Below are 15403 nucleotides of genomic sequence, written 5' to 3' on the forward strand. Positions count from 1 at the left end.
ACCTTATTTAGAGATGAAGAAGTGTATAAAAAGGCCCAAAGAACTTTGAGAGATTATTTTGAAATAAATATGAATACCAATGTAGAAAAAAGAGTAATCTGGGACGCAAGCAAAGCTGTTATGAGAGGGTTTTTGATACAACAGAATGCAATAAAGAAGAGAAGTCAAAATGAGAAGAAAGATAAAATTTTGGAGAAAATAAAAGAAAGTGAGAAGAAATTGAGAGCAAAACCAAAGTCGCAGGAGATTTTGAGAGAAATAAAATTATATCAAGTGCAATATATGGAAATGATGAATCAGGAAATAGAATGGAAAATTAAACAAATGAGACAAAAAACATTTGAATCAGCTAACAAATGTGGGAAATTGCTGGCTTGGCAAATGAAAAAAAGACAAAAATTAAATACTATTACAAACTTAGAAGTGGAAGGAAAGAACATACATAACCCAATTGAGATTAGAAACTGTTTCCAGAGGTATTTTAAACAATTATACACACAAGGGCTACAGAAAGAAATGGACATAGACCAATTTTTGAAGACAAATGGATTACAAAAAATCTCCCAAGAAAGCAAATTAATGTTGAACTATAAAATATCTGAACAGGAAGTAGAAGGTGCCATTCAAAATATGCAATTGGGCAAATCTCCAGGACCGGATGGGCTGACTTCTAGATATTATAGATCTTTGAAAGAGTGGCTATTACAACCTTTGAAGGAAGTCTGCAATGAAATTCTGGAAGGGAAAAGGGCACCAGAGTCGTGGAAAGAGGCGCATGTCCAATGAATGTTAAACCAATAAAACCTTTCCAGGATATACAATCGCTGTATTTTCCCCAGCATACATGTTAGTGCTTAATTTCCTATTTTAATGATAATTAATTTAAATCTTGGTCCAGGTTAGTTCCACAAGGCTCTTCTCCACCCCAACATCCTCTTGCTTTAGTGATTTTTAAGCAAATCATGCAAAACTGCAGTGTGCAAAGACATCATGAAGTGGACATACAATGAGTGCTTCTCCACAGTGAGTAGTTCATCAAGGCAGGAAAAAGGCAAACTATTTGCAAATCTAGCACCCTACTATTATAGCCAGAGGAAGCATTAAGAAAGTTATTTAACACCCAACACAAAAATCATAACAGTAACATTATGAATTCTAAATGTGAAATACAGCCTACTTATCATTGAAGAACAGAGCTCTGCTAACAATATTTATCGTGCCAGATTGCACTTTTGCTTAACAGGTGGATTTCTTTAAAAAAAACAAAAAGCCACACTGAAATCTGATTAGGTGGCACCTTCACTTCTGTTGGAACTTACCAGCACAAGTTCTATTGTAATCTACAAGCTGCCTTTCCCCTGAATAACCTTGATAACAGCTACATTAATGGAAACTGAGAATTCCATTTTTCCCCTTAGTTGCTGCTCATAGTCCTGCTTGCTTGATAAGATAAAAATAATACTAATCTAATATAAAAATCATATCTGATTGTACTAGACAATGTGTACCAAAAGCTGATGATGTAACGTTTACATAATCGCAACGTGTTGCCTGAACGTTTCAAATGTGTTTCCGGTTTCTCTCCCTATTTCTGTAAATCTGAGGTCAGTGGAAGAAAACTAGCTCTGCAATAGAACAAGCAGGGTAGCTTTTAAGAGAGAGTGCAATATTGGGGAAGCTCATATAGGGAAGGTCATATACCCTGATCTACAGTAGCTGGCAATGCTGACACAAGAGATCTATACGCTCTTGCCTTGGAAAAGCAGTCGTTCAGAGGATCATTGCACTGATTCCTCTTATTTCACCACCACTAGCCTTGTTCTGGTAACAAACTGGTGGGTGTTCAAGGGATACTAAAGCATAAGTACTATCCAGCTGCTCATTAACTCCCCTCCCCCATTCTAGACCTACGGTAATGGCTCAAAGTTGATTGGAGAGTAATAGTAGCAAAATCTCCTTACTGGATTGGGCTGCATGATTAATCTGTCCATTATTATGTGGGCAATTGTGTTTTCTACTGTAAGAATAAACTGCAGCAAGTCTTGAGCATCCACACTCCCCATTTCCTCTCCTCTGTTGCACACATGAAGAGGTGAACAAAAGCTTAATTTTACATTTTAAACTAATTAAATTTTCCTTGTGAGGTGTGAACCTGGGGAAACTGTGTCTTGTCTAAAACTGGTTACTGAGAACAAGCTGAATCAAACCCTGGTTTCAGATCCTGACTTAGTTTCAAATCATAGTTTAAACAAACCACAGTTCTGAATTTGGACTTCACAAGAAACTGTGGCTAGTTTTAAATCAAATATTTTATTCATTACTGCAAAACAGGGTAAAAGGGAGAGTGCAGCATGAAAATGCAAAGCGTGCTGTGTCTTATTCTCACAGTGGGAAAGCAGGGTTGCCAGTTCTGAACTGAGTCACTCTCTTAAATTTCCTTGATGCTATCTACTAGGCTCATTTGGCAATATTCACACACAAAAATGCACACTTGCCAAAATGTCTGTTGATTATAATTTTGACCTAATTCATTTCAACAGAAGTAACACAAAGTGCAAACTTATATCACTCACCTACTGGCTTAAAGAAACAGGAATGTAACCCTCCCCCCAACCCCCCCCCATCCGATAATGCTTGCTTTTAATGTATTTATGTTACCAGCTTCTTATAAAACGTTGGACGTTCCATAAAAATGTATAGAGCTAGTTGGTTGAGAGAAGCAAAGGGCAAATATTCAGGATCCACACCACCCCTCACATAAAATCTGAGTGCCTACACCTTTATCTCTGTTTCAATGCCAAAAACCACAATCCTGCATAATAAGTGCAGAGAGCAGAACAGTTTCTGAAGTCCATTCTAAGTCTCCCTTTCTTCATTAACAGCTGCCTTGCTGGTTGTGTCTACCACCCAGGCAATTCATGTTGCATGCCCTCCCATACATTTCTCAGTATATTTAGTAACTTGTTCTCCCACCACACACACACACACACACACACACACACACGGGTTAAAACAGATGCTCATAGACTGCAGCCAAGACATGCATACAGCAAATTAATATACTGAATCCAGTTCTTTCCAACAATTTTTAATGGAGAGTTTTATAGTGCAGTTCTAACACGTCTACTCAGAAGTATGTCTTATTGAATTCAGTGGTGCTTATTCCCAGATGAAGGGGGCTAGAATTATGAAAGGATTCATTTGGTTTTTCTCTTTTAAAATTTACTTCCCTGCAGACTGGTTTTAAGTTCTATTCTTCGGGATCCTTCCAACAGCATTACCAACATTGTCCCTTTGCAGTTAGACTATTTAGTTATGGAGCAACTGGCTACACTGCGTGTTTTAGTTGGTTCCCTCAGTCTTACAGCCATTTTGGTTTCACTCTAGGGCCATCTCAGACGACTTCAGATACCACACAGCAACAAACCCAGTTTGCTTCTGGGTATGCATTCCCCAGGTAACTAAAGTCCAACTCCGGTCCTCTTAATGCACGTGCCTGCCTTCATACACACTTGTTTTTCACATGTTACATGGTTTGGGGAGTACACCTAAAACATGCTCTGTGAAGAGATATGTAGTTTGCCTGGGGGAAATCAGGGGAAAAGGTAGCTGTGAAAGAATGGAGGGGAAACTGGAAGGGAACAGTGAAGAGACCTGGGTCAGCTTCCCCTCTTGCAAATGGGTTCACAAGAATTTCTACAGCAACATTTCAGGCTTTTCTTAATATATCATCATCTTACTAATATTTGAAGTGCTGAGAATCCTTCAACTGACAGGAGCACAACTGCAACTATACAATCGTTCTTAGTAAATATATATATATATCTCCAATTATGCATTTTACATGCATATATTCATGACAAAACAATGTTTTGCAGAAATGTTACTAAACAATGCAAACCAGGATAATTTATGGCAAAGCCCTTCTACCATTCCACTTTCAAACCTCCAGCTAACGGGGAAATGTTGGTAAGGTATGTTGAATTAAGAAGCGCTTACATAATGTGAATAAATATCACTAAAAACTCAACAAGTTTCATAAGAAGTTAACCCTTGTATCCTGTTATGTGCCCTCAGGGATCCCCATTTGGTACTAAAATGCAGTTTAACCTACTAAACTTCATACTGTTTAAAGTATCTGGATGTATCAGATTAAAAATGACAAAAAAAATGTAAATTGTGTGATTGAGTGAAGTTGTATGTATATTTTTCAAGTCTTCAAGATAGTTGACGTTTTAACTTATTTGAGTTTTTAAGTTGCAGTCTCTTCATATTTTGAAATTTTGTACACCTTGTAAACTTAAATATTTTGTCACTTGTAACTTATTTTTGTTGCCATATACTGACACATGCTCATTTCTATATGAAGTGTATTGTTTATTAATTGCTTCTGAGGCAGCAATAAAAACATCAAATTGTTCTCATGTTCCTGTTAGCATCCATATATGGGGGAAAGGGGTATTCTGCCATTATATTTCCTAACAAAAATATTTCCCAACTGTCCATCTCATCTTATTTAGGGGGAAACTAAGCTAGTTCTCACTGAAGATAACTGAAGAACTTTTACAGTTGACTGCACCACATAAGGTTTTGCTCAAATTCATTAATTTCTTGTGGAAGCTTTTCTAGAAAAGAAGGAACTAACTGCCCCACAATTGCATGTGTGAATGGTGCCTGGGGAAAAAAAACATATCCAGAAGTGGTTTTGGAGAGGGCAGTGCACCAATTTCTCCAACTTATTCAGCCATGAATTAAACCCTGGGTGGACTTAAGAGAGACCATGTTGACAGACCTAATTACCCTAGTGTTCACACCAGGTAATTTTCACAATACACAACTAAGCAGTCACTACTTCGGTGTCATTTCCTGCACTGATTAGCACTCTTGTTCCAACAGAGTTGCTATCTAATAAAAATATTCTGAAGAAGCATGCTTCCATATGTTGCTCTCTTGTTTGTTGGACTGGGGTTGTTTCATTTCATTTATTTTTCTAAGCTTGCAGGACTCCTGACCACTGGAAATAAAGCAACAATGCTTGCTGTAAGTTACCTGAGCCAATTAGGGGAGACTGACAGAGACGCAACCAATTCTTCCCTCACTGATTCCCTCTATTTCAGTAACTGCTTGTTGGTAAAGTATAATTTTCCCAAGTTAGTTAGTCCAAGTATGGGTTAGCATGTGCTAGAATTAAACTTCCTGGCTCCATCTTGGCCACATATAAAACCAACACTTAACATGGCATTGTTTGCCATGGGTAATAAACTTGTAAGATCTTTTTTTCTTCTTTCAAGCAGCAATCTTACCAGACTATTTATTTCTGCACACCACTGCAACGTATTTACCAAATTTCAACACTAACTAGTACACAATCTCACAGTGACATCCCCATTTATAATACAACACTACACATAACTGAACAAGGTTATAGCTACCTGTATGCACATTTAGTGTTAAAAACTAGCCCCAAAGCAGCTCTAAAGCATACATACCCTAGTTCATGAAAGTGGACAGGAGAGTGATTTGATAAAATTCTCAAAATGCTGTCTGATTATATTTAGAAACAAGTGGTAAAATAAAAAAATCCAAAATGTTAGGTGTTGCAAGAAAAGAAAGGAATACCAGTGAATCTATATCCATACATCACATTGTTTCACTGTTGAATATTCTGCAGGCTGGCTAGTTCTGTACTTCATTGAGTATTTAATTAAATTTAACAAAATAGCTGTATAAAACCACATTCCAAAAGTCTTGCTTGAAAAGGAAAAGAAACCCATATCTGATCCTTTTTTGTATACCTTTCTGGTTCTACATTACCATGGACAGGTGTGTATACTGCAAATGCTGTACACTCATGCATAAGAAGATTTGGAATCCAACAAGCCAGGGAAATGAAGACCAGAATTGTCACCGCAAAAACAGAAAATGTTACCTTTCAGAACAGCTAACAAAGCTCATTTGAGCCAACAGAAGCTAAACCTGCAAAGTTCATGTGAAAGATTATCCCCACCCCACTTTAAAAAACCCTCAAAAGGTAATTCAAGTCAATGCATTGAAGAGCAAAACTACTATAAAAGCTTGTTCAGATTTGCAATACCCGAAGACAATGTCTTCCAGTTTGGGGTGAGGGGGCGGGGGAATTCTCAAGTGCAAAACTTAAGCACATATTCAGCATGGAAACATACACATCGTAAATGAGACAATCCTCAATTCAGAAAGTCTGATCATATGCCTAGGAAATCTTTCAACTGGAATTTCCCTTTGCTAAAAGAAACAGTTTATGAGGCAGGAGCATTAGACTTGCATGCTTGCTAGGAGTTAACCAGCATAAACAATCCAGTTTTACTGTGGACCAGTAAAAACTGGAATACCGCTGGCAACCTGAGGTGAGTGGCAGCAGGCCTGGTCTACCTGAGCTTGAGCTGGGAACTGTTGTATCCCTTTAGGATCCTGTAAGCGGGGTGGGCATGAGGCATATGATTAGGTCCTGCCCAATGTCATTTCTGCCCAAGTTGTGACAATTAAATTGGTTAAGTGTCAAAACAATAACCTGCCAGTCAGTGAGAGAATGACAAGAAGCTTTTGACCAAGGGTCAATTGTGAGTGAGAGTAAAATTCTTTCCTAGTCCTATAAACCAGTAGCAACTTAACACCTCAACAGAACACTTTAAAACTGAGGGAGGGGTAGGCTGGGGAAACAGAGAAAATAGGGGCTGAGGTGGAAGGCCTGCTGTCCTGCCCCACTCCTCCTGAGATCTGGCAGGGCTGTGTGACATTGTGAGGCCCCAACAGAATCCAGAGAAGAAGGTCTCTGCCCTTTGGCACCCTGCAAGTTGGCCCTCTCACAAGAAAGCACCACACTGAGAGTTCACGGAGGTGTAAAGAAAGCAGCAACTTTCTTCCTTATCTGCAGTCCTTTAAAGTATGGCAGGATGTTCATTTACATGAAAGTTTCTAACTTTTTCAGTGCTCTTTTTCAAAGGATGCGTGGGAAACCTTCATGCCCATGTATGTTTGATTTGTTTAAAGAAAACTTTAAAAGGGACACCCCATTTTCTTGTGAAAGAAGCATGGGCAGGAAGATATCCATTCCCATTTGGGGACTCAGTATGTTGAGGGGTATGAGCGTTGTGGCTGCCTGCAATTCTGAATCTGACTTTATGCAAATTAAAAACTGCCTTTATTGCACAGTCACTACAGAAGAGAAGCGAGCACGCATAACACGCTACCATTTGCTGATTTTTAATCTGAACATAACTTCAAGTTAAAAGTTTCTCAGAGTATATCACAAGTGGTACCCAATGCCATGTTATACCAACACCATTTCCAGAGAGAGGAAAGTTCTGTGGGACACTTTAAGAGAAACTATTTAAGAAGTGTAAACCCAGTTAACAACACAGTCCTATAAAGAAGCCCCATAATTTTCAATGGGGCTTATCCCCAGGTAAATGGGGCTAAATATCCCAATTATAAGAAGGGGAAATTCCATCAGTGCCCTCCCTTCCCACCAAACAAGTAAGAAAGAAATATTCTGAACCAGTCAAAAAGCTTTCCTACATAACAACCAGAAGTGCTAGCTATGTAAAAGGTACAGGGACCCCTGACCATTAGGTCCAGTCACAGATGACTCTGGGGTTGCAGCACTCATCTCGCTTTATTGGCCGAGGGAGCCGGCGTAAAGCTTCCGGGTCATGTGGCCAGCATGACTAAGCCGCTTCTGGCGAACCAGAGCAACGCACGGAAACGCCATTTACCTTCCCACTGGAGCGGTATCTATTTATCTACTTGTACTTTGATGTCCTTTCAAACTGCTACGTTGGCAGGAGCAGGAACCGAGCAACAGGAGCTCACCCCATCGCAGGGATTCGAACCGCCGACCTTCTGATCAGCAAACCCTAGGCTCTGTCGTTTAACCCACAGCGCCACCCATGTCCCTAGCTATGTAAGCAGCAGCAAGTCAAAGCTTTTCCAACACAGAATACAGTGATAGGAAGAAATGATTTTCTGTCAGAAACAATGATAATCCCACCTCTGAAACATACCTGTCATGGTGTGAGTGTACCCAACAAAATAAAAAGGACACTATACTAGAAACAATGTAGACAAAATCTATATTTTTCATTATTATTAATAAATGTAATACAATAATTAAACACAAAATGAGCTTACCACCAGGAGCTAAGTTGTTCTTCAGCTGACCCTTATGACGACTTCTTCTTCTTCTTCTTGGTATTGCAGGTCAACATGGATTTGAGAGAAAGCTTTACCCTGTAGACCCCGGTTGGGACACTGCACTGACTTTATCAATAGTATCCATCGTGGTAACAGTCTGAGTTCCAAATCTGAGGGGGGAGAGCCAAGGCAATGTCAGCATTTGAAGTAATCAAGTATGTGAACATATACAAGCAATGCAACAATGTTTTCTGACTGGGGACCTAGATGGCAAGTGGGGAAGAAAAGCCACGTATGTTAGACTTTACTGACAAAACTAGCTGCTACAAACTGGTCCGCACATATTCTTATTTGAAGAGTGTATTTGGTACTCATGCTTTTAGATTAGCGGGCTATGGACACTAGATGGCAGCACAGGAACACCAGAGATATTCCAGTGCACATTTCCTTGGAATAAAAGCACACCGTCATTTGCAAGGATGGAAAATCAACATCAGATGCTGACACGACATATGCTTTAATTCAGCCACTAGGCGGAGGTAGCTGCGGATAGTGATTACCTTTACTTGCATTCCCATTGAAGCTTATTTCTAAAAGAAGAGAAACCGTGTCAAACACACGGTTAAGAGACAAGAGAATAGGCTCAGTCACCTGTTCACATTTCCTTGCCATCGTTATCAACAGAACTTTCCCCGCTCCAAACAGCAACCCAAAATAGACGAACCTACCTTGCGACAGAGCTACAAACCTTGTACGAAGACTGTATGCTAAAACTATGGCTGTATGCTGATTCCTGTGTCTTGATTGGCTGGATTGCCCTCATGACAACAGGAAGGGGTGAGAAGCTGTTAAACTGCAAGGACTAACACTAGTGAAATGCTAATATGACCTCCTGGCCATAGCAAACAGTTTGGGATTGGTCGAGCAATGTCGAGAGGTGGCTGGCCATAGGACAGAAGATTGACAGAATTGTATCTAAATTCAAATGGAAGGTTAATGAATGCATGGGAGACTGGAAAAATTGTGCCATTGAAAGTGTTGTGAATTTAGAGAGTTTTTTCCTATTATTTGCCTGCAATTCTTTTTTTTAAAATAATATTTATTAAAATTTTAAGGAGTACAAAAAGAAAAAGTAAAAAACATTTTAAACAAAAAAACAATACAACACATCACAATAAGTAAAGAAAAAAAGATGAGATACAAAAAAAGAAAAATAAAATCCATTAAACAAAAAAAAAACAAAGAAAAATACAACAAATCTTCCCATTACTTATCTTTCATTAGCTTATTTCCTTGACCTCCTCACACCTCCCTTTTTTGTATTCTAGTTCGATTATCTATTTCAGCAAATCCTTTCCATCTTTTCAAATTTTAGTCCTGTAATTTATCTTAGTATAATGTGGCTTTACTTTCCCTCCTTTCACCAATTAACAGTCAGTTTTTCCCAAATCCTTTGTATCATTTCTGCTAAAGCCACATAACATCATTCCAACATCCTTCTAACATTCATTAATTTTACAATGTTTCTGTAAATAGTCTTTAAATTTCTTCCAATCTTCTTCCACCGACTCTCCTCCCTGGTCTCGGATTCTGCCAGTCATTTCCGCCAGTTCCATGTAGTCCATCACCTTCATCTGCCATTCTTCCCGGGTGGGTAGATCTTGTGTCTTCCAGTACTTTGCAATAAGTATTCTTGCTGCTGTTGTGGCATACATAAAGAAAGTTCTGTCCTTCTTTGGCACCAATTGACCGACCATGCCCAGGAGAAAGGCCTCTGGTTTCTTCAGAAAGGTATATTTAAATACCTTTTTCATTTCATTATAGATCATCTCCCAGAAAGTCTTAATCCTTGGGCATGTCCACCAAAGGTGAAAGAATGTACCTTCGGTCTCTTTACATTTCCAACATTTATTATCGGGCAAATGATAGGTTTTTGCAAGCTTGACTGGTGTCATGTACCACCTGTATATCATTTTCATTATATTCTCTCTTAAGGCATTACATGCCGTGAACTTCATACCTGTGGTCCATAACTGTTCCCAGTCAGCCATCATAATATTATGTCCAACATCTTGTGCCCATTTAATCATAGCAGATTTCACCGTTTCATCCTGAGTATTCCATTTCAACAGCAAGTTATACATTCTTGACAAATTCTTAATTTTAGGATCTAGCAGTTCTGTTTCCAATTTTGATTTTTCCACCTGGAAGCCAATTTTTTTGTCCAAGTTATATGCCTCCATTATCTGGTAATAATGAAGCCAATCTCGCACTCTATTTTTTAATTTTTCAAAACTCTGCAGTTTTAATCTGTCTCCCTCTTGTTCCAAAATTTCCCAATATTTCGGCCATTTGGCCTCCATATTGAGCTTTTTCTGAGCCTTCGCTTCCATTGGTGACAACCACCTTGGGGTTTTATTTTCAAGCAAGTCCTTATATCTTATCCAAACGTTAAACAGTGCTTTTCTGACAATTCGGCCTAGTAATGATAGCTTCAGGTTTGACCATATTTCTAAATCCTTTTTCACTTCCATCCAACATTTTTCATAGTTATCCTTAAATAAATTCACATTCTTAGCAGTCATGTTAACCCCTAGGTATTTCACTTTCTTAACCAGTGTTAGGCCTGTCTCCTTCTGAAACCTTTCTCTCTCCGTCACTGTTAAATTTTTCTCTAAAACCTTAGTTTTCATCTTATTCAACTTAAATCCCGCTACTTGTCCAAATTCTTAGATCAGTTCCAGTACTCTTTTGGTACTAGATTCTGGCTCTTGTAATGTCAATACCAAATCATCAGCAAATGCTTTCAGTTTGTACTGTTTAGCTCCAACTTGTATACCTTTAACTGTTTGGTCCCTTCTAATCATGTTTAAAAGAACCTCTAGGACCGATATAAAAAGCAATGGAGAGATTGGGCAACCTTGTCGTGTTCCTTTCTCTATCTTAAATTCTTCCGTCACTACATTGTTCACAATTAATTTAGCCTTTTGTTCTGAATAAATTGCACCTATACCATTTTCAAAACCTTGACCAACCCCCATCCCCTGTAAATTTTTCTTCATAAAACTCCAAGAAATATTGTCAAAGGCTTTCTCCGCGTCCACAAATATCAAAACTGCTTTAGTATTAATATTCACTTGTAACTTTTCTAAAATGTTAATTATGTTCCTCGTGTTGTCAGACAAGTGTCTGCCCGGGAGAAAACCAGCTTGGTCTTTATGAATTTCTTCTACTAATACCTTTTTTAATCTTTTAGCCAAAATGTCTGCAAAAATGTTGTAGTCCACATTAAGCAAAGATAATGGGGCGGTAATTCTTAAGCTGTGTCTTCACAGACTCTATTTTCGGTATAAGTGTAATATAAGCTTCCTTCCACGACTCTGGTGCTATTTGCTTGCAATTCCCCTAGGTAAGAGAATACCCCAGTTTGCTCCAATTGTTAAGCCTCCACTGTCTTTAGAGATTGTGGTACTCATCCATTCTTCTGAAAATGTTGGAGTTTCTGAAGTCTGAGAAAATATGGAATAAAATACAAATCGACAATGATTGGACCACAGCATTGTGTGGATGCCCTGGAAAACGTGAGTGAAGCAGCCGAGCAATTGCATACTAAATGCCAGATAGTCGTGGCAAATCCCAGCCACAGCCCTGGTGTATCAGCAGCCATTTTTCACTGCTATAGCCCCTTCACCTGCTGTAGCGAGCACACCTGCATGCAAAGTTAAGAGAAACTGCTAAAATACTTAAAAAGACAGTTACCTGTTTCTCTTGCTGGTTTGTTTCTTCATCATATGAAGAAAGCTGATTTATATTGTTAATGATTCCTAAGAACAAACCAAGCTATGTAAAAATTTGTGTTTCTAAGTGGAGTTAATATGGTGCTCTACATGACATATAGATAATATGGACATGGTTCATAATATACCTAACATGCTGCAATTTAAGTAAGCCATGATTTAGAAAACAAACTAGAGAAAGAAGACATTAACTATTGCAACCATTTTAACAATCAGAAATTCTCAGATTAAAAAAAGGCACCCAGCTATCAAAGGTAGATTCTTGTTTGCCATAAAATGAAGAGTCAGCATATTGGGGAGGAAAAAAATTATCCATGTAGAGAGGATGATTGCCATCCTTTTAGATACCAGAATATTGCCTGGATGAGGCATGAATTCTCAAAGGCACATTGGTTAGTGTACCGTGGCTCTGTTTGCATACCGTACTCTTCTGCACAGATGGTATAGTTCTCTCTAGAGGCCAGTACAGATGTAACACACCAATCTTCTAACCCTTTCAGACCCAGCCATCTGGTTCCCTCTGGCCCCAGTAAGAAGCTCCACTTCCTAGTAACAGTCATATCTGGTGCTACTGTGAAACACATCTTGGATAGAGCATTTCCCCATGGCTCACCATTGTCTTCTTTGGCGATCACTCGTAACCAAGTAAGATTGTCTTCCATAAACACAGTTTTAAAAGTGAGTCTGTAAGTGACTGTGGAGGCCAATTCTGGATCCACACGTCCTTCCACAGTGGGGACATTGGTTTCCGGGTGGGAGTTGATCACGGTGTGGATTTGCCATGCGTGCCTTCCTCTTAGCACGTTTCTCCCTTGCGTCCTGAGTTCGAGCGTCTTCAAAGTCCATGACACCGTTGGTAAAGCCTGTTCTCTAATTAGAGCACCAGTGTTTCCCAGTTGTCAGTGTTTATGCTGCATTTTTTTAGATTTGCCTTGAGAGAGTCTTTGAACCTCTTTTCACCATAGTACCATAGACCAACAGGGAGAAGAATATGCCAAAAAGAGTTGGAGCACACTGCTCTTTATATGGAAGGTGTCCGAGGATGAACCATCAATACTGGATGGTGCCGTTCCTGTTCTCATGGAAGGACACGGTCATCTTGTGGAGCTTAGATGGGAATCCTATCTTGTTAAGCAGTGTGAAGAGTCCCTTTTGGCTGAAAAGGTCAAAGGTCTATGAAGGTGATGTACAAGGGGCATCTCCTCTCTTGGTATTTCTCTTGCAGTTGGAAAAAAATCACATTGACTCTGAGTTCTAAAGCCGCATTTTGATTCAGGAAAGACCCTGTCCATGAGTAACTGTAATCTTTTGAGAACTACATGGGCAAAGGCTTGCGTGTTCAGACCCAGAGACCTCCCCCCCTAAATAAAGTCATACTTGACTCAAATTTTAGTTTTGGTTTTTGGCAGAATTTAGACCACAGCTTTATTGATTACAGAAGGTGAGTGGTTGCATAGGCTCTGGTTCGACTAGCTCCCTGCACCCTGGCAGGCAGTGCTGACCCAGAGCTCTATCATAAGTAAGCCAAGGGTGAATACCTGGGTAGGCGAAAAGCCGGAACAGACTATGTTCACCACCCAGATGCCCCCCTGGACTCAGGTACGGGCACAACCCTCTCTCTGGGGTTGACCAAACCAGCTGAGTCCCTGGATTCCTTTAACGGAATGCCCTACACATAAGGATGGTGAGAGCGTTCTCCCATCCCTATCACATGAACCAGAGCCTATCCGCAAGCTTACAAGTTGTGACAATTTGCTGCGTGGCAGGCGAAACCCAAATAGCAACAGCCAATCAGCCAAGTGGGGAAAATTCCTGCTGTGCCCCTGCCCCAACGACACATGACACACGACGGCATAGCAAGGTCAAGTGCAAAATGGCCTAAAAGTAGGGAGAGGTGGGCGGGTGTTCCAATGCACGAGCCGAAAGAGGAAGCTCTGGGTCACATGCATAGGTATATATAGGTCCCTCGATCCATTTAGACTGCGCCCCATTGGCCAGACTGAACCCAACATCAAGGGACCTACCAATTGGGTGTTGTGGCTAATCAATCCAACCCACCCACAACACAGGAGGTCAGTCTCCAGGTCTCACCGCAACACGTGCCCTCTTTTAGGGAGGACATGATTTCCCACACAGTGTTCCCGCAGTAATTGTTACAATCATGGTAGTCACCTTTGTTCTTATAAAGGGTCACAATGCTTGGGTTGTGCATGTCATGTGACACGGATCCTTATTCCTAACACTGCAAGAGAAGGCCGTGGAAGTGTGTCATTAGGGAGGAATTGAGACCAGCTTCCAGCACTTTTGTTAGGATTCCATCCTGTCCTGGGAGTTTACCATGTATGAGAGAGCTAATGGTGTTCTTCAGCTCGTCAAGGGAGGGAGAGATTGTTCCAATACCGGCAGAGTTTGAATGTTGTCAATTGCTGTGCCAGAGACCATGTTTTCCTGTGAGTATAATTCTTGATAGTGCTCTACCCTTTGCTTCATCTGCTTTCTTTGGTCTGTGATGATCTCTCTCTCCAGGCAAGGTTTTCAGTTTTCTCCACTGTTGGTGCAAAGACTGTCTTCATGCCTTTGTGCATTTTCCAAATGTTGCCGCTGTCAGCAGCAAGTTGAATGTTCTGACACAGCTTTAGCACAGCTTTGGCACAGTGCCTGGCAATCCACTGGACATCACTCCTTGCCTTTCGCAGTGCAGCAAGTGTCTTCTCGCAGAGCACATACTTGTAGTTCACAAGAGCCTTGTGTTTCGCAGCAATAACAAGCTCTGTGTCCTTAATGCCAGCCTCAAAGCAGTCAGGGATCTGTCTTTTGCCCCAAGTGGACATAACTGTGTTGTCGGATGCCTCCGACGTAGTTCCACCTTGCTTCGACACTGTCTCTGAGGCAGATCAGTAGTGCTCGCCATCACATAGTGATCTGTGTCACACTTGGCACTGTGGTGACTCCGTATGACACAAGCACATTTCAGAGTCAATCACCTAGTTTCTGAGTCACTTCAGACAACTTTTACCAGCCCTCCAATTAATGTCCATTTAATAAGTTTTTTCCCTTTCCCCCCTTTTTTTGCAAAGTCATAATCTGATGGATTTGGCTGCAACAGAAGACAACAGTGCTAAAAGCCTACTTTCAAAATGGTGCATAAATCAATACTTCGCCAAAATGGAAATGTTCCACATTTAATTTCCTAATGTACACTGGGCAGTGGCATGTTAAAAACCAAAAGTGCTCTAAGAGATAGTTATAACCTTGTGACATGATGTAAACACCATGCAAATTATGCACAGAGCTTTTCAAGTCTTACATCTCCCACTGGCCATGACAAATTATAATTATGAATAAGAGTGTTAAAAGGAACAAATATAAACACAGGGAACAAAACAAAAAAAAGAGGGTGGCAATGTAGTTGCTTTATATTCCCACTAGGGATGTAA

At 40.1% G+C, this 15403-nt stretch overlaps 1 protein-coding gene and 1 long non-coding RNA gene across 9 annotated transcripts in view; one reads left to right on the top strand and one right to left on the bottom strand.

The window, feature by feature from the left end:
• The window catches only part of CHRM3 (cholinergic receptor muscarinic 3), a 242153-nt gene extending 237734 nt beyond the window's left edge, over positions 1–4419 (top strand). For all 5 annotated transcript variants that reach the window (XM_083606048.1, XM_083606050.1, XM_083606049.1 and 2 more), the window contains one exon: positions 772–4419. The gene's annotated coding sequence lies outside the window, so the exon portion shown is untranslated. The remainder of the gene's footprint in view (positions 1–771) is intronic.
• LOC310759196 overlaps positions 1–15403 on the bottom strand; it is a 95583-nt gene that overhangs the window by 44212 nt on the left and 35968 nt on the right. For 2 of the 4 annotated variants that reach the window (XR_014546254.1, XR_014546255.1), the window contains exon 4: positions 8167–8339. This is a non-coding gene — a long non-coding RNA (uncharacterized lncRNA). Of the gene's footprint in view, positions 1–8166; positions 9201–15403 lie in introns of those variants that run through there. The other 2 variants (XR_014546257.1, XR_014546256.1) reach the window with 2 other exon arrangements.

This window comes from Podarcis filfolensis (assembly GCF_964270895.1).
Source record: "Podarcis filfolensis genome assembly, chromosome: 3".
NCBI lineage: Eukaryota > Metazoa > Chordata > Lepidosauria > Squamata > Lacertidae > Podarcis > Podarcis filfolensis.